Here is a 20,991-nt window from a genome sequence, read left to right on the forward strand (position 1 = left end):
TGAAAGAAAATAAGTTTTCTAAAAATATTTTTATTAAGAAGAAGGGGGTGTGATGCGTGCAATCAACCAAGCTCAAGTAAGTGATTCCCAGAATACTCGTACATGTTAATATTTTATATGTTATGGAATGTTTTCATGCTATGATAAGGCTAAGGGTACCTTCAGGGATTGTATGATAAGTTGGCCTAATTTGTGATGCCTTATAGCCTAGGAGGAATTAGATGCTATGTTAGATTTGGAATTTATATTAGTGGAAGTAATTGCTAGTTGTATGCTTTAAATGTTGTATACGATTAGGATCATATAGCCGTACAATGACTGATTTAGCCTTAGTTCTTGTTCCCCGGGTAGAGTCATTTAATCGACAATCTATTTGATCCTATATTGTGTATAATTTGCATACATAAGGCAACAGACATTGAGAGTGGTAGTTCCTAGAATGGTAGTAGCAAGTGAGTTTGGGATGTGTTTTGATTGAGTTGTAGATTGAAGTGTTACTGCACGAATGTTGCTTGCTTTGTGCTTTGTGGGACTCTTCTTGATATGATTTAACTAGTCAGTGAATACGTTAAGTTACATACTGCAAAGGTTAAATAATCTCATAATGATTGATTTAGCCCTCTAAGGTGTCGTTTGTTTTTTGAAGCGAAAATTTCTGAAGTCTGCGAACCACCTCTGCAACCCTTTGTAGCAGAAGAGGGCGACCAAATGGTTGCAGCATGTAATAAAAAGTTTGTTTGTTTTTTAACCTCTGCAGACTGCTGCAATAACTTAAATTAAGGTGTAAAGAGGTTTGAAGCAGAGGTTCAAGTGTTGCACCATGCATCATACGCGCAACAATTTTTAAGTCATAAGTCTTCTGAAAAACAAACAACTGCGAAGGGTCAAGTGTTGCACGTGTGCTGCACGACGCAACAATAAGTGGTTAGAAGAGGTTTTTTAGAAAAAAACAAACACCACCTAACTGTTGTTGGGTTGAGTCTTTTAGTCTAAGTATTATCGAAGATTTGTTGCATGTAATTGTATTGATGAATTAGGTAACTGACATTAGTGAGAGTTCTTCAGTAGGTGATGGCAGGGTGAGAAACCGAGGAGAGCCTAGGAAGTGTTTTAGTGGGTTTAGATGTGTTATTTAGCGAGTACTTGGAGTACCCGTTGAAAAGGTGACTTAGAGGATTCAAGGATGATTCTTGAGGAAAGTATGGATAGGTGTGGAAGGTAGTATTCGACCCATACTATTGAAAGCAAAGGATCCATACTCGACTCGAGGAAAGTCACGAACAATCTAGGAAGCCTGTAGGATGAGGATTTTTTTGGGTATGTTCTAATTATTTGTGTGCTTGCGTTTCAGTATAATGATGAGTACACGTGGAGGAGGTTCTGGTTCAGGTTCAAGCTCTGGTGTTGAGTCGATAGATGAAAGGATATGTGAGTTTGTTATGTCGGAGATCACTAGCAATATTTTGGATGCGACTCCTGTGATGTTTGGTACCATCAATGAAGTGATTATGGAGTTCTTGGATGAGTGTTTAGCGGCTTTCCGGGCCGAAATTGCAGAAGGTCAGTTGGGGGCTCTGACTCTCTCTCATCGGGGGTTCAAGCATTGTATAGCCCCAGAGTTTTGCAGGGAGGAGGATCCTATTGCTAGTTCTTGCTCTGAGAAATTGAATATGAGTTATGCATCATGCCTTCAGGGGGGATCGATTCCACGATTGGATTCCCGCTGAGGTTTCACAGATTTGACTCGAAGAGTTGCCTGGTATCATTGGTAGGATCTCTGGAAGGTTGGCTGTCAAGATTGAGAAGTGGACTGCAGTCACTCGGACTAGGGAGGGAGATCCTGAAGTGGGAACGCGTCAATGGAAGAGGAAGCGGGTGCATGCTTCAGAATTTTCGGTGATGAGCGAGGAGTTCGATGTAGCTAGCCTGGGTATTGGAAGTCGGGGGGGGGGGACTTTGACATTTGCAGCAAGTGTGGAGGAACCCACGGGTTCGCTTGCCACAAGTTCAAATTCTATAAATGTGGAGAGAAAGGGCATGTTGTGTACGATTGGAAAAAGGAACGAATATTTTTTCACTGTCACCAGTAGGGTCATCTCAAACCTGACTATCCAGCATGGATCACGGAGGGAGGGCCGACCGGAACACCTATTGTCCGGCAGGTGGTCAAGGTTGAGCCGCAGGAAATTGCTTGTACGGATTTTGACCTTTATTTTATCTAAATTGGGCATGTTCTTTGTTAGTAGGTTAGAGCTTTTAATGGATCATCAGTAGACTTCAATGGATCCAAGATTCAACCCTCGGAGTGCCTTAAAAACAGATGGTGTATAAATCGCTTTCGTCGGATTGGAAGCTCTAATATTAGAAAGTTTTAGATATCACATCTAGGAATTGTAGTTCTTTGTAATTGCCTAGTTATTAGAATCAAAGAATCATCCTATGAAATTTTGTATACCGAGAGTCTTGTTGGAAGAGTACTCAGTGGAGAAGATTATAGGTGTTAGTTCGGGAGGTGCCATGGCAGCAATCGTGCGAGCATAGGCAGATGTAATATGACTGTTTTTCTTGGAGGATCAGCAACCGGATTGATTCTAATGGGGTTAGCACAATTGGACGGTGAGGTCGTAGTATAAGTTCATCGGAGTTTGGAATTCTAGATGGTCAAAATCTTTTAAGGTTGAGAGGTAAAGGATTGGTTAGAATGCAAGTGCATAGCGAGTCACTATTGGATTCACGTTTTCAGGGATGTGCATGTGGTCCTCGTATCGGAAACTTTCAAGCAAGGATTTAGTTATAGCCGGTCGTCCCGGCGGAGACATCACAGATGGAGTTCATAGGTGCTTGTGCTGCTCAGGCTAAATCTCAGTTGTAAGGTTGGTTAGCTCGTTGGATCGATTGCCATCGCTAGTAGGATAGGAGTTGTTGTGATCCATTAAGTTCTATGTGTGGTTGGTACATAATCATGTGGAATTGTTCAGTTGTTGGGATTATTCGAAGACATTCAAGTTGTATCAATTGTTGAGGCTTCAACCACTTCGGTCTTTCAGTAAGAATGGAATAGCAGACTTTTGAGTTGCGAATTATGGTGTCGGAACAACGTCATTCAGTTCAGGGAGTTTTGTTGATAAGTTGAGATTATAAAGGAGTTATTTATTTACTTGAGATTGGGATAATTCTTTGAGATGAGAAGGTATGTGGTTGGGTTGTTTATTGATATAGGTCATTAGATTGGTTGGATGCTCGTTTCGATAGTTGAGATTTTTTTCTTCGTCATCCGATAAAGTCGTCGAGGACTTTAAAGTGGATTCAGTAGAAGGTGCTTAGGAATATTGAGTTCATTGAGATTTTGGAAAGTGTGTGTTCGCTAGGATTGGCTAGTCATGGAATGCTAGCTCTAGTAAGCTCAAGTTGTCGACAACTCTGATTAGTAAGGTTGCGAGATGGGTCGGAAATTCATCAATCTCGTGGTTGGCACGACGTAGATGATTCCAAGTGGGGGATAATCTCTTGGGATTAATGGGAATATTATAAATGCGAGTCAACTTGGAATGGCATACCAAAGGCAAGGGAATAGCAAACTATGATCGCGGAATAGGCCAAAATTTATTCAAGGAATAATGTTCGTTGGGCAGTTGTAATCAGAGAGGTCCCGGTTGGGATTTAGGATATCTCTTCCAAGGACATGAAGCATCAGTAAAGGCGCATTTTGGGTTTGTGGTTAGCCTTGGGTTGAGGGTTGTGTTCGGAACTCTCTGCCTATTCTTTTCTGATAAAGGCTTAGGGGTTCTAAGCATGACCCGAACACCTGATTAGAGTTTAGCAGGATGGGTGTTGAGGGAAAAACTTTGGGAAACACTTGAAAAAACGTTAGTACAATATATGGTTATAGAATAAGTTAATCTCAAAGGATCATATTAGCTCAACAATAATAAGTTAGAATTGTTAGATGGTTAGATCCGGAAAAGTAAATTGCGGAAATGTAAAGGAAATGTAAATAGCAACAAGTTATATCAAGTATACATCAAACTGATTCTTAACACGGCTTGCAATCAAACATGAGTCAGTAAGTGTGATCAGTTTAAGATGAAGAGGATCTTAGATGTAAGATAGAGATAAGAGAGAATGATCTTTGTATGAGATTTCAACAGATCATAAGAAGAGATAAGAAATGATAAGAAGTGGTAAGTTTATCTTGAAGAAGAGGACTCTATTTATAGAGCCTCAAAAAGTTACATAGAGAATATAAAATACTAAACTACTGACTTATCGTGACCATGAAAGGTTCACTGGTTAATACAATGCTAATAAGATAAATCAGATAATGTAACTATAGACTCCATTGCGGATGAGGTGATTGCGGTTGACATCTTTAGGTTGCGGTTGCGGTAGTCAAACAGATTACGGTAGGAAGAACAGATTGTGGTAGGAGATACAGTTGCGGATCATCAAATATAAGAGGGTCACTTTATGTATCAACAATAGGGTTTCAGCTCGTAATGATTTGTGGTTATGTATTCTTGTGGGTAGTGGGAAAGACCATGGGTTGGGTCCATGGCAGTTGTGGAAGTGTTGTAAGATAGCAGGGTAGTAGTAGCATTCACTAGGCTGATAGGCAGTGTTGAGGTGTTGTAAGACTGTATGGAGGCCCGTTGCTTTCACAAATTTGACGTGCAGTTGTGAGAGTGTTGTGAATCTATGATTTGGCTCGTAGCTTTCACCACGTAGAATTAGACCGTGTCGGGACCAGTTGTGAGACTGTGGGAGGGCCACATCATTCGTTGGATTGAAGAAGGTTGTCGGCCGTTTGGGGTTGGTTGTGATGTAAGACTACAGCTGGGCGAGTAGCATTCACTTAGAGCAAACTAGATTATGTTGCATCCATGTGATCATTGGAGTGTGTTATCCCTGGTTGGAACAGGAGGGATGTTGGAGCCATACTGGCAAACAGATTAGAATAGATTTTATCAGATAGACTCTTGGTCAGAGTCTTGGGGTACGATCATGTGGGAGGTTATCAGCCTCAGTAACCGGTTGGAAACCCGATATCTCGGTTAATTGGTAGGTAAGTACAAGGACTGGGAGATCTCGGTTAGATCGAAAATGTGATTATGGGTCAGCAATTAAGACTAAAATATTGGCATGACACTAATGATTAAGTCTTGTGTTGGGAGTCCCCTTATTTGTGAAGGGTTCAGTAGAAATGGATGGTCACGAATCCTGTTTTTCAATTGTCAGCAAGATAATCCAGGGCTGAAAAGGTTTTGTTCAGCTCAGGTTGCGAAATGGAGGCATATTGACTGTGTTCCAGAATGGAATTGTCATCGGGAAGTCAGACAAGGTTGTGAAGGAAATTCTGCGCCACGACGTGGCAAAGGTTTGGAGGATCGTGTGTTTTATTGGACCGCCACGATGTGGTAGTTGTTCTGGCCCAAATCCATGATTCTATTAGGGTTTGCTTCATATTTAAACCTCTCTAAGCCATCTCTAGGGCTCATCATCAGCATCCAACACCCTTATACCTCAGAGAAAACCTAGCCTCCATTTCATTGGTGTTTGTGGCCTCTCTGGAGCATTTGTTAGCTTGGAGAAAAAGAGAATAAGGTACTCTATTGTGGGATCTTGCAAGGAAGCAACACCATCAGCATACCTCATAGCTTCTGGACCATTGTAAGTGTCAAAGGCTCTAACTTTATGTCTTTTTGCGGTTAGATCTTGAATATTGTCCCATGTTCTTCGTGTTTGAGTAAGTTTAGAGGGAAGGAACTCAAAAAGTTGGCAACTTTATGACTTTGCTAGGTCCCAAGAGCAACATATATTGTAGATCTAGACTTTGGTTGGAAGTCCTTATCATTGCATGAGTTTTGAGCATTCTTAGCTTATTATGACCTAAAATGGATTCTACACATGTTTTGGGTATGAATGTCTATAAAGTTTCCACCTTTATGATAGATCTAGTATTATAAACCCATCTGGAGTTATTGGGTTAAGGACTTTTTCAAATTAAGGACTTAAACGTTAATACATTTTAGATTTTGGATTTATTTGGACCTAGGGTTTGGGATCTTGATCTCTTTGGGTGTTTTAATGGATAAAGTTAGAAACTTTATCCATGTAGACCATAGTATGGACCAGATCTAAGCTTTGGAGCTCTTGGAATCGAAGAAAATAACTTAATTTGTTAAGTTGTTGGAATCTCAGTTCCCACGACGTGGCCAGAGGTCGCCATGGTGTGGTGACTGATAATTTCCCGTCCGTTTAATCACATGAGGGCCACTACGTGGCTAAGGAAGGCCACGACGTGGCGGTTAACTAATGTCAACATTGGTCGTTGAGTTTTGTCATGGGATGACTTTTAGTTAAATTTCTATTTTTAGAAGATAGACTTAGGGTTTCACATGTGTGGATTGATAGGAGGTGTTTAGCACCCATCTCTTATCAGTGAGAGAATGTTAGCTATGGTCGGCGTGAAGTTAAGCTAGGATCTACTCATTTTAATGATTCAGGTGAGTCTCTTCACTGTACTCGTAGGTCGAAGGCACCAATGACGGCCCACTGGATTACGTTTGTAGGATGATAGTTGTGTTTGTGACACCGGGTAATATGCCTGTATGTGCTTGTTGTCTGTGTGACTCATGCTTATATGTATGTATTCTTATGTATGTGATGTGAAATAGACTCGGGGGTTGATATGGACCCGAAACAGATACAAGCTGCTATATAGAGTGATTATGAACTCGGGGTTGATACGGACCTGGGGGTTGATACCGAACCAACACATCCACGTGTGTTTATATATATATATATGTATATACGTTGTATGTGGTATTTTAGGGAACTCACTAAGCTTTGTGCTTACGGTTTCTTTTTTATGCTTCCAGGTACTTCCGATACGAAAGGAAAGGGCCCGATGTGACTACACAACATCCCCCAGAGTTTTTTTACATTGGTTATTTGTGATTTCTACTCTGATGTTTAAAAAATATATTCACTTTGACCGGTTTTGGAATAACTCATTTGTGTGGTTTTTTGTTTTAAAAATGAAAATCTTACTATGAATATTTGGGACGTTACATAGAAGCTTTGTCTCTTCCATCTGATGGTCCAACATTGCCTGTATCATTGTCAACGTGATAGGTTCGAGTGTTGTTTCTACCTCTTGTTCACGCTCAATCACTCGTGGCTCAGGCTGATGGTTTCCATTAGTGTTTCCTAATCCGTCGTGTGTTCCGACCATTACGTTCGATACACCAAAGCAGACGTTCAGTGTACCAAGATGATAATTTAAGATAAGGAAGGTTTTATTCGACGTATAGTCCTCCTTATTCCTCCGAAATATTACATGTCAAGTCTAATACCGTAATTAAACGTTTAGAATCCTAAACACATAAAATTTCTAAATCTAGGTTGGTAACAGACCGACGATTTATTCAAATAAAAACATCCTAGGTAGGAATTCTAAAGCATGTTAAGGCATCTTACTGATATAGCTTGCTTTAACTTAAATAGTTTAGCACATAATTTAGGCATCATTCCTAAAATAAACTAGTGCATGTGTCATTTCAGACACACTACCTAAAATATAGGAGACACTCATCTTACAATCATCGCTTAGCATAAATTTTTAGTCTAGAAATCGTCAAATATTCCTAGTTCACTTAAACTAAGGCTCTGATACCAACTGTGACATCTTCATTTTCACGGCTGTGACATCCCCAATTTTACTGCCAGAAAAGACCGAGTTGTTTACGCTTTATTTGAAAATTAGAGTATCCTTTTGGAGAAATTTGTTGTGGAATTTGTTCCCAAAAATATGATAAGTAGATTATGAAAGCATTTCCGAAGAAATATGTTTTCAATATATTAAAAACGTTGGGATGTCATTGTGAATACAATACATAACAATAAACAGAAATAGTACAAGCCTTACAACATCTATTATTCTAATGGCCTATATTTCATTGATCTCTCATCAGATTATCACTCCTATGCTCTATTTCCACTACCTGTAATACAAGAAACTGAGTGGTTCAGGCTTGGGAGTATGGTGAGAAAAAAGGTTTTCAACCCACAATAATTAGGTTTATTAATTTCATCAATTAATCAACCCGGTTACCCGTTCCTGTTATCCTCACGTTCTGTCCCTAAAGCATCTATATTAAGGGACCTAGCCTACGGATTTTTCATCGGGGTGACAACGTTGTATAGTGGATTCCTTAGCAATATATGTCAAAAAGGCAACCATGAGAGGGATGAAGTACACCTGGTGAACACGTAGTTCAAAAACACCAATAGGTTGCAAGCCTGCCAGCGTTCCACTTGACTGTCTAGAATAGTCTGTGGTCATCATCTATACCCCGCTAGATGACTAGATCAGCTTAAACATCGAGGCTTCTCATCAATTATTTCATCATCTATATCATCTACCCATCTTTACCCATCATAATTATAGGTATAAAATACATATACAGTTAAAGCGAATAAAACATGTTTATTTTGTTCATCCAGCATAGATATCAAGAACATAGATAATATGCACACATAGCACGTAATTTATATTAAATACTTCATATCTATGTGTAATATGAAAGTAACTATGCACTCACTTGTTAAAGTGATGACTCCAAACTCGGGTAGCGCTTCGCTTCTAACAATTTTATTTTCCTTTGACGAAACCTAGTATCATTGCAACTAATTATTTATTGCAACTAATTACTAGATGTTAGTCTAATATTTATTGCAACTAATTATTATTCTAGGTAATATTGTTTTTTTTCTTGTATTATATAAGTTTTAAACAATACTTTTCAACTACTATGTACAGACAGGGGCCAGACATGAAACGCCGGAGGGCAGGACCATTTTGGCATTTAAGCTGTTCTGAAATCCAACAATCCTATGTGACCCTTCAAACCAGATTTCCCGTACTGCAAGCATTTAAACGGTATTATAATAAAACTTTATATTTTATATTACTTATCACATATATTGTTTATAGGTTTACAATAACGATAATGAACTTAAACATAAGCTATACTTAAAAGTAGGGTAAGCATAAGTTACTTACAAGGGGTTTAGCTAGGAGTCGAGCTCTGTGGGGGCAGACGTTTTGAGCCGAAAGCTCTTTTCTCGGAGCCTTCTGGCGCTCCGGGACTCGCCTCTAGCACCTGGGAAGTACTAGGGAATGGGAGGGGTTAAGAAGGATGTTTGAGAGAGAAAGAATGGGAAAGGTGTGAGAAAAATGGAAGAACTTCGCATCTATTTATAGGATGCAGCTTCAGATCACGCTGGGTGTAACCTCGGAGTACGCTGCGCGTACGAGGGCCTGGTGTCGGAATCCTATGCGAAGCATGGAGAGACAGCGAGGGTCCTGATTTGGCCACGTGTTACCCTCAAATTCTAATTCCCTTAACGTCTAAATTCCGTAACTTTCGCATACGAATTTCCTTTTTGACGTTCCTTATATCCACGTGTAGGTGGCGACGTGATCTACAACTTTCGTTTATACTTCGTCGACTAATTTTGACTTTATTTTTAAAGTTATATTTTAACAAGTTTAGACAGATAAAGTCCGTTAAAAATTCATAACTTTGTCATCCGACATCCATTTTCATCTGTCTTTATATCTTTGAGTTCCTATTAATGAGATATTAAATTCTCATTTAGGTTGTGTCGGCTAGAAATCGATCGATCTAAAATTCGATTTCCGGGCTATGAGACGGATTTCAGCGTTCCTTATATGGACGTTCTTTTTATGTACATTCTCGGTTTAAAGTATACTATTACTTTCGTTTAGGTTACTAAGGCTAAAAGTAGTTTAACAAAAATTTACTTTTTACGATACACAACGTTGTGCCGGTTTAGTCGTAAAACTTCAACGGGTCATAACTTCTTCGTTATAAGACGGATTTCAGCGTTCCTTATATCCTCGAAATCGTTGTTGCGACTACTTCAACTTTATTCATTGATATTGGGTCAAATCTTCATCCTATTTTTGACGCATATTATTATTATTTTATTATATCGTTATAACACATATATTGCACATACATCACATAAATCACATAAGACACAATTAATACTTCTTCATTACTTCAAAATAAGTTACAATTGTTGACCCTAACTATTACATCATTATAATAATGCTTAGCCTAGAAACACGGGCGTTATAATGTCAGAAAAGACCGATTTATATTTGTCTATTTTATTTTCAGAGTATCCTTTTTAAAGAATTATAATTCGGAATTTGTTCTCATTAATGTGATAATATTATTACCAAGCAATTCCGAAGAAATGCGTTTCATTTATAACTTTAGGATGTCATCGTCAATACAGAAACATAAGCATAACGAAAATATTACATGACTTACAACATATTATTATACTATAGCCTACAAACCCCTTAAATCACTAAACACCTTTGTGCCTTCGTATCGCTACCCATTCCCGTTATTCTCACATATTGATCCTAAAATACTGATCTCAAGGGACCTATCCTAAGGATCATCATCATCAACGGGTACCCAATATTGCTTGGGGATTCCTTTAGCAATAAAGATCATTAAGGAAACCACGGGGGGATAGAGTACATCAATGAACATATAGTTCAATAACACCTAAAGGTTGCGAGCCTGCTAGCGCTTCTACTGGACTGTCTAAAATATTCTGCGATCGTCATATATAATCTGCTAGACGACTGGTTCATAAAAAGTCAAGTTCTCTCATCATCATCTCATCATTTTCATCACCTATCACTACATACTATAATTTATTTGCATATATACGAAAATACATATATGACAAAATCAAGTAAAATCATATAACTAATTTAACACAGATATCAAGTAATACAGATAATAAGCACACGTAACATTTAATCATCTAGATACTTTATATCTATGTGTAAGCTGAAAGAAACTATGCACTCACTTGATAAAGTGATGACTTGGAAATCGGACAACGCTTCGCTTCAACACTTGGCTTTACCTTTGATGTGACCTAGGTTCAATAATCATTAAGTCTTAGTTAATTTCTTACAACTAATGGTAGTCTAGATTCCTTGGAACAACCATGTAGGATCATATTGGAGGTAGGGTCCGTTTGGTATACATAGTATACTGTTTAAGAATCCCACTTTAAAAACCTCACTAAATCCAGCCTAGACATCATCCCCGTAAGTAGATCAACCAGTAATATGACGTTAGATTTACTGACAAATCTTATTTATAAATTCATAACAACGAATATGAATTTAAATATAAATTACACTAAAATAAAATAGAGTGTAATTTAACTTATAGAGATTCCCTAGACAAAAGACTGGAAATTGCACCGGCAAAGTTTCTACTCAATGGCTACCATTTATCGGGCACTCAGGGGTCATAGGGCTTCGCCGAAATACTAAGAAGTAAGGTAAAATGGCTATAAGTCGAAAAATATCAAGAGAGAAGGTGTGTAGGGGTGAGATACGAAAATATTATACGGAGGCGAGTATATTTAGTCGAAAAGCAATGTACACCGCGCACCATATCGAGTGTGTTGCGCACTATGTTGGGGGGGTGGGGGGTGATGTGGTGTTCATCTAGTGGTGACACGTGTCATAATCTCGTAGGTTGCCAGATGTAGGTTGTGCATCTTGTCTGTCGATACGATTGCGTGCAGATTTTTATAAAACCTTAGAAACGAGCTCCATTTTCGACGGGCTTTATATCAACGTGTAGCTATCGACGAGATCTGAAACTTTCACTTACACTCCGTCGGGTAATTTTGATTTTATTTTTAAAGTTATATTTTTAATAGGCTTAGATTGTTAAAGTCCATTAAAAATGCATCACTTTCTCTTTGGACACCCGTTCTCGTTTGTCTTTAAAACGACGGACTCCTATTGACAAGATCTTCGGTTCTCGTTTAGATTGTTTATGTCAAAAAACAACCAATCTAAAATTCAATTTATATACTAACACAATTACGCTGAGATATTAGAAAAATCATAACATCCTCTGATTGAGTCAGATTTAGACGTTCTCTATATGCACGCTCTCGGTTTTACAGTTACTACATCTTTCGTTTAGATCACTGAGGCTAATAGGCGATCTATCTCTAATTCACTATTTACGACACTCAATCTCGTATCGGGTTGAACGCGAAACTTCAACGAATCATAACTTCGTCGATATATGTCAGATTGGAGCGTTCCTTATATCTTCGGAATCCTCATCACGGCCACTTTCTCTTTCATCAAGGATATTAGACCTAATTATTATTTTATTTTAGACGTGTATTTTATTCCTATTTTATTATATCGATTTAAGCATGTACACTACATATAATTAAACATAAATCACATAATACTCAAATAATTCTCTTTATTTATTATTTAAAGGGTTACAATTTCTAACTATTACAATTACATCATTTTATTAATGTCTAGCGAGAAACACGGGCGTTATATATATATATATATATATATATATATATATATATATATATATATATATATATATATATATATATATATATATATATATATGCTTCCGTAGTCCATATATATGCGTCCACAGTCCATATAACTGCGTCTGAAGTATATATTGCTATAGATAATCATGCATTTGTAGTCCATATAACTGGTGATTATCAATATTATTATGGTGTGTATACAGTACAAAAATATGCATGAATGAATATTTAAATGTGCATATATGCATATTTCCAAAAAAAAAGTTCTACAAATCATTTTTTAGCATTCATCCCTCTTAGACGCTGCATTTTGTTAATATTGGTGATTTTGGTTTTGAAAAATGATGAGCAGGTTAAGAGTTCTCAAGTTCTTACAAATCTTTAAGTTTTCAGCAGAGCTTTCCTCTCTCTCTCTCTCTCTCTTATATATATATATATATATATATATATATATATATATATATATATATATATATATATATAATATTGTACCACCCAGTTTTAGATGTTCCTTAACTCAGCGATTAGGGGCCATAATTCGTCATGTACAGGCTCTGGGCTTTGAGAACGTAAACTTTGGACCTTATTAAAGGTTGATAATATTGGTTATGAGGTCCAAGCCTTTGATTCGTATGATGGAGCCAAAGGGAAGAAGGGGAAAAGTTATAGCTCGGGCTTCTTGCATAGATTACAACTTTCGTTTGGTATATAATAAGCCAAATGTAATTTGATAGGACTGTGGGGCTTGTCAAAGCCTTTCCGTGCATATAAAGAACGCCAAAAACAGTCTTGAAATGAAGAAGTTATGGCTATTTGAAGTTGAGCTGAAAGATGGGGGTTTTGCACTATGTTGGGCATAATATATGTACGCATAGCCTAGTGGCTGCTCGGGGCATGTTTTTAGTGAGCTACGGAGGGCGTAGCTTATGTTACTCAGGGCGTGACTGTGCGGAGTACAAACCCAAATTTCAGGGTTTTGAGCCCTATTTAAGGACTCTAACCCCTTGAGGCCCTTCTTAACATCATCCTAAATCCTCTTGTGTAACAACAAAAATTTTGAAAGGAAAATTTTCATTTTTAATTAACCAAACCGTTTCCATAAACCATGAAATCCCAGAACAAATGTTTTCAAATTCATTACAACTTTATTCAAAAACATCAGAGTGTCCCGTAAAAGGTTGATGAGAGAGTGCACACCGTGCCATCAAGCCTTGCCCTTGCCCTTGGGCTCAGATGTACCTGAAACAAATCCATAAACTATAAGGTAATTCTTAGTGAGTTCCTAGAGCATACCCACACAACTCACATACAACATATCATGCTACCTATAGTAACTACACATATCACATAAGCCATGCATACAACTGATAGGGATGCCGTGGGCTCGTCCCCAGGGTCTTACTCTAGGATGCCATGGGCTCTCCACATTGTCTTACACCTAAGTGTCATGGGCTCTCCCATGGTCTTTGATAGGAAAGCCATGGGCTCTCCACATGGTCTTACATCCAAGTGTCATGGGCTCTCCCATGGTCTTCCATACAACATACCACATACATCAATAACATACTTCCTAGTTTATACCAACTAACAAGTCACATAATACAATCTCAGCTAGGATACTACACATCATTAGTGGGTCAGCCTTGGTGCCTTAGACCCATTGGTATGGTGAGGAGACTCACCTTTCAAAGCTGAACCGGCAACCGAATTCTGGTATGTCCTATGCTGCTCCTCCCAAACTGCCTATAACCAAAAGAAAATAATCTTAACTCAGTCCCTAAGGCTCCTCTGAGTCAAACCTAGTCAAAGTCTAGGTTTGTAGTCAAGGTCAACAGTCCATATTGACCTTGCCTCGTCGAGTGCAATCAGCCATTCATCAGGTTCCCTGGTAACTCATCGACTCGCCGAGTCATCCGAGAGACTCGCCGAGTTCCTTGATGTTTACGGCCGTAAACTCCCAACCGAACACCCTTGACCGTGAACCCTTGGCCATGAACACTTGGACGTGAACGAGGAAACCCTCTCGACTCGACGAGTCTCTTGCACGACTCGCTGAGTCCCCTTAGTCCATTATGTTTACGACATTTTCCAGTGGGACTCAAGGTCCCAAAATTCAAATCTATCCTCTACTAATGTAGATAACACGTAAAGTTGCAAACTTTAAGTGCATGCAAGGCCTCACATGGCCATAACACCAAGACTAACCTTTAAACAATGTTTTCATGTGTGGAGAGGGAGTAAGCTTAATAAAAGGTGCAACTTTATGATATTTGGGACCTAAGGAGGTCCAAATCTGGAATGATATCCTTGTGATAGGCCCAGATCTAAGTTTGCTTTCATCTCCTCAAGGTTGGCCATAACCTCCAAAAAGAAATCAGAGCTTAAGGTAGAAGATTAATACCTCAGACAGATGCCCAACACAAAATAGATGCTTGATCTAATACTTCCCCCTTGATACTTCCTCTTCAAACTTAGAATCCTCCCCAAAATCTCAAAGATAAGCTCCCAATTGTTCTTACTTCACACACAAGAGGGTTTGTGGCCATGAACTTTCTTCTATGGTGTTAAGGAAGGCTACTAGGGTTTATAATGATGTTTATATAGGGGGAAAACCCCGAAACTAGGGTTTTCTTTAAACAGCTCTGACTTGCTGAGTCGGGCCTTCCGACTCGCCGAGTCAGTTCCGACCCGCATCCAAGATGCCACGACCCTACTCGACGAGTTGATCTCCCAACTCGCCGAGTCCATGCATAAATCCTCCCTCAATTTGGGAACTTTCCCACCAATATAGAGACCAGGTGTTACAAGTCTCCCCCACTTGAATTAGACTTCGTCCTCGAAGTCTGCTGACCCAAATAAACCGGGGTAATGCTCTCGCATCTCCTGTTCCAGTTCCAAAGTCCACTCGGAACCCTTCCGATGCTGCTATTGCACTTTCACCAGTCTTACTTCCTTATTCCGAAGAACCTTTGTCTTCCTATCCAAAATAGCTACGGACTTCTCAATGTAGTTCAGGCTCTCATCCACCTGGATGTCACCTAGCGAGACGACCGCGGACTCGTCAGTGACACACTTCCGAAGCTGAGACACATGGAAGGTGTTATGAATCTGGATAAGCTCTTCTGGTAAATGCACACGGTAGGCTACTTTACCCACTCGGGCCGAAATCCTGAATGGCCTAATATATTGGGGTCCCAACTTACCCCTCTTTCGAAATCTGATGATTCCCTTCCAAGGTGACACCTTCAATTGTACAAAATCCCCCACCTGAAATTCCAGGTCTGAACGTCGTCGGTTGGCGTAACTCTTCTGACGACTCTGCGTAACTCGCAGTCGGTCGCGCACTTGCTGAATTAATCTGGTAGTCTTGAGTACTACCTCAATACTCCCCACGACCCTGTGTCCAACCTCATACCAACAAACTGGGGTCCTGTACCTTCGACCATATAACATTTCGAACGAGGCTCGATCAATACTGGCATGATAACTGTTATTGTACGAAAACTCTGCCAGTGGGAGATACGTATCCCAACTTCCTCCAAAATCCAACACGCATGCCCGCAGCATATCCTCCAGTGTCTGTATCATTCTCTTGCTCTGACCATCAGTCTGGGGTGACACGTTGTGCTAAAATGCAGTTGGATGCCCAGTTCCTCATGGAACTTCTTCCAGAACCTCGATGTAAACCGCACATCCCTGTCAGAGACTACTGATACTGGCACCCCATATCTAGCCACCACCTCTCGCACATAAATATCCGCCAGCTTCTCCGCATATATACTTTCCGATATCGGAATAAAATGGGCACTCTTCGTCAGCCTGTCCACTATCACCCATATGGCGTCCACTCCCCCGGCCGTCTTCGGTAACTTCGTAATGAAGTCCATAGTGATCTCTTCCCACATCCACATGGGAATAGGTAGCGGCTGAACCTTTCCATGCGGCCACTGATGCTCGGCCTTGACCTTCCTGTAGGTCAAGCACCGCTCCAAAAACCAGGCGACCTCCCGCTTCATGCAGGGCCACCAGTAACTCAGCCTCAAATCTCCATACATTTTTGTAGCCCCTAGATGTATAGAGAATTTGGACTTGAGCGCCTCCTCCAGTGTCCTCTATCTCACTCCTCCAGTCACTGGTACCCATACTCGGCCACACTGTGTCAATAGACCATGAATATCCTTAACTAACAGAGGATACTGCCCCCGAATCCGCTCTATCTTCCAGTTCTCCTTCTTTACTCCCTCGACCTGAGCTTCCTTGATCATATCCAACAATGGAGAGATCACGGTCATCCTCAAACAAATGTTCCCAATCGGGGAACCTGCCGCCTTACGACTCAATGCATCGGCCACCACGTTGGCCTTCCCAGGATGGTACATGATCTCACAATCATAATCCTTCAGCACATCCAACCACCTCCTCTGTCGCATGTTGAGGTTCTGCTGATCCATCAGATACTTCAAAATCTTGTGATTAGTATAGATGGTGCACCTCACCCCATACAAGTAGTGCCTCCAAATATTGAGGACAAACACCACTGCCCCTAATTCCAGGTCATGAGTGGGGTAATTCGCCTCATGAGGCTTCAACTGCCTCGAGGCGTAAGCTATCACGTGCCCCCTCTGCATTAGTACCACACCTAACCTTGAAATCGATGTGTCACAGTAAACCACCAAATCATCTAACCCCTCGGGTAGCACTAGAATCGGATCCTCGCATAGCCTCCGCCTCAACGTCTCAAACGCCAAGTGCTGATTTGTACCCCAACGAAATGTCACATTCTTCTTGGTTAAGCGGGTCAAGGGCACAACAATTTTGGAGAAATCCAGGATAAATCTCCCATAATAGCCTGCTAAACCCAAGAAGCTACGGATCTTGGAAGCATTCTTCGGTACTTCCCACTTCATCACTGCCTCCACCTTTGCTGGATAAACCGAAATACCCTCCCGGTTGATAATGTGCCCCAAAAACTGTACCTCCCGCAGCCAAAAATCACACTTGTAGAATTTAGCATACAACCTTTCCGCCCTCAGGGTCTCCAATACCTCCCTTAGATGCTGCTCGTGCTTCTCCTTGGTCTTAGAGTAGACCAAAATATCATCAATAAAACGATCACCGACCGGTCCAGCATCGGTCTACACACCCGGTCCAGCCCAAATGGCATCACAACGAACTCAGAATGCCCATACCGAGTCCTGAAGGCTGTCTTCGATATATCCTCATCCCGAATCCTCATATGATGGTATCCCGACCGAAGATCAAGACGCACCCTGTAGCTGATCGAAAAAATCATCAATCCTCGGTAGTGGATATCAGTTCTTCACCGTTAGCTTGATCAGCTCTCGATAATCAATGCACATCCTGTGTGATCCATCCTTCTTTTTCACGAACAGGATCGGAGCTCCCCACGGGGAACTACTCAGACGGATGAACCCTGGGTCTAGCAGCTCCTGAAGCTGCGTAGATAGTTCCTGTATCTCGGGCGGTGCTAGCCGGTATGGTGCCTTCTGTAACGCCCGGGTTTCAGGGCTAAGCATTTTTAGACGATGTAATAGTCTAGGTCAACTATTGTAACTCTTTTGATGTAATAAAAATGAAATATTTGAGTATTTTGTGAATTTATGTGCTTATTATTTAATTATAAATGTATAATTAATAAAGAATAAAAATAAGCGTCAAAATTAAAATATGAGATAAGCCCGATATCTTTACATAAAGTTGTAGTGGTCAAAACAAGGATTCCGGAGATATAAAGAACGCCGAAATCCGAGTTATAACGAAGAAGTTATGACCCGACGAAGTTTCACGACGGAACCGGCACGATACCGGGAAGCGTGAATAGTGAATTTATGATAAAGCGAGTTTTTAGCCGACACGACCTAAACGAGAATCGAAGTGCTCTTTAATTGTGGCGTAACAATAAAAAGACAGACGAAAACGGACGTCGGATGAAGAAGTTATGAATTTTTAACGGACCAATCATGTCCCGGCCTGTTAAAAATATAACTTTTAAAATAAATTCAAAATTAGCCAACGGAGTCTAAACGAAAGTTGTAGATTACGTTCCCGCCTTCGCGTGGATATAAATAACGTCAAAAACGGAGCTCGTATGCGAGAGTTATGATTTTTCTAAGACGGGAGGCCGATACGCGATATTGGGTGACGTGACACCACCAGAAATTGGACACATGGCACCACCAGAAATTGGACACATGGCACCACCAGAAATTGGACATGTGACACCACCAGAATTTGGACAAGTGGCACCACTAGAAGGCCACCACATGCCCCAACTCACTATAAATAGAAGTGCCGGGTTCTCTCATTTCTTACACCTTTCCTCTTCCACTTTCCCTCTCTAAACTCTCTCTCTAAGCTCCCTTGAGCCCCTAAAAGTCTAGGTAAACCCCCTAGCACCCGAAGGAAGTTCCGAGGCTCCCGGAGTCCCGAGAAAAGAACCTTTCGGCTCGGAAACGCTGCTCCAGCGAAGCCCGGTTTTGAGAAAAACCCGCTGTAAGTAAGGTACGCCTACGAAATTTTTAATATAACTTTTAAATAATTATAGTAATGTTATTAGGTCCTTAAAATAATTATTTGGGCTATTATTATTTATATATTGAGTGTTATTTAACGCTTATATAATAATAATAATAGCTAGACTATTAATTAGTCACGGTTAACGTTAAAACTAAACTCTAGTGGTATTAATACTAGGTTTTGGTCAAGGAAAAATTGTTTTGAGATAACGAAGTGCTGTTCAAATACCGAGTCACCACCTAATCAGGTGAGTGCATAGTTACTTTCATCTTACACATAGACATGAAGTATTTTATATTAATTACGTGCTATGTGTGCATATTATCTGAATACTTGCTGCCTATGCTGATGAAAGATTTTTATACATGTTTTAAATAATTTAAACTGTATATGTATTTTATATCTACAAAAAATGTTGGGGTAAAACATGGGTAGATGTAATAAGACGATGTGTGGTAAAATGATGAGAGGCCTCGATGTTGTTGTTATTGATTCTGTCATCTAGCGGAGTATGGATGACGACCACGGACTCTTCTAGACAGTCCAGTGGAACGCTAGCAGGCTCGCAACCTGTAGGTGTTTGTGAACGATGTGTTCACCGGTGTACTCCATCCCCCTCATGGTTGCCTTTAGGACATTTATTGCTAAGGAAACCCCTTGGCAGTAGTGTCCATCCCGATATTGATCCTTAGTCTAGGTCCCTTATGATAGGTGTTTTAGGGACGTAATGTGAGGATAACGGGAACGGGTAATCGGGTTATTGTTGATTGATGAAATTAATAAACTTATTTATTGTGGGTTGAAAACCCTATGTGCTCACCAGGCTCCCAAGCCTGACCCACTCAGTTTCTTGTATTACAGGTAGTGGCGCACGAGCATAGATATGATGTTTGGGATGAGAGATTACGGATATAGGCCTGTAGATATGAATAAATGTAGTAAGGTTTATATTGTACTGTTTATGCTTTTGATCTGTATTGAACATGACATCCCGAGGTTTTTAATGAAATACATTTCTACGGAAATGCTTTGATAAATCTTTATCATATTTTATTTTGGGAACAAATTCCGCAACACTTTTATTTAAAATGTTACTCTGATTTTTAAACAAAGCATAAACAAAATCGGTCTTTTCTGGCCGTGAAAATGGGGATGTCACACCTTCGCTATCGGAGCGGCACCCGGCACCAAATCATTGCGAAACTCAACTTGCCTCTCCGAAGGTACTCCTGGTAACTCTTCGGGAAAAACGTCCTGAAACTCCTGTACAACCGGCATGTTTCCCACATTTGTCGTGGTCTCCACCCTCGTATTAGAGATATAGGCCAGAAAACCCGTACACCCATGCCGCAGGAATGTCCTTGCCCTCGTAACCGAACAGAGGGTCGGTCCCTGCGAGGCCCTCTCACCATGTATGATAAGTTCTCCCCCACTTGGGGTTCGAACCCTCACTAACTGGCGTTCACAGTCAATCATGGCCCCATTCGCCCCCAACCAATCCATCCCGACAATCACTTTCAGCCCTCGCAATGGTATCGGAACCAAGTCAACGCGAAACCTTTCTCCAAACACATTTAGGACACAGTCCAGATACACCCTCGCATCTCTCACAGTGCGGTCGTCAGCAATCTCTACCTCAAGCTGGGAATCCAAAGTTCCCGGTGCATCACGAAACTTCTTGCTAAGCGCAAGAGACACAAATGATCGGGTAGCTCCTGAATCGAAAAAAAATGAGCCGACATACCATTGACCAAAAAGGTCCCTATACATACGCACAAAGCATATACAAGCAATACAAATAATTTGGAGAGCAGAGAAAGGATAAATACATACCAGCCACAACGTTTGGCTCTGCCCAAGCCTCCTCGGTAGTCATATGAAAGGCGCGGCTCCTCGCCGCTGGGGCATCCGAATTAGTAGGGCGGCCATCCGTGATCCTCATCGTTGCGGGCACGGGTGCTACCACTGCTCCTCCCCCTCCCTGCAACCTCTGACAATCAG

The sequence above is a fragment of the Lactuca virosa genome, chromosome 3 (assembly GCF_052849685.1).
Source record: "Lactuca virosa cultivar CGN04683 chromosome 3, Lactuca_virosa_CGN04683_v6, whole genome shotgun sequence".
Taxonomy (NCBI): domain Eukaryota; kingdom Viridiplantae; phylum Streptophyta; class Magnoliopsida; order Asterales; family Asteraceae; genus Lactuca; species Lactuca virosa.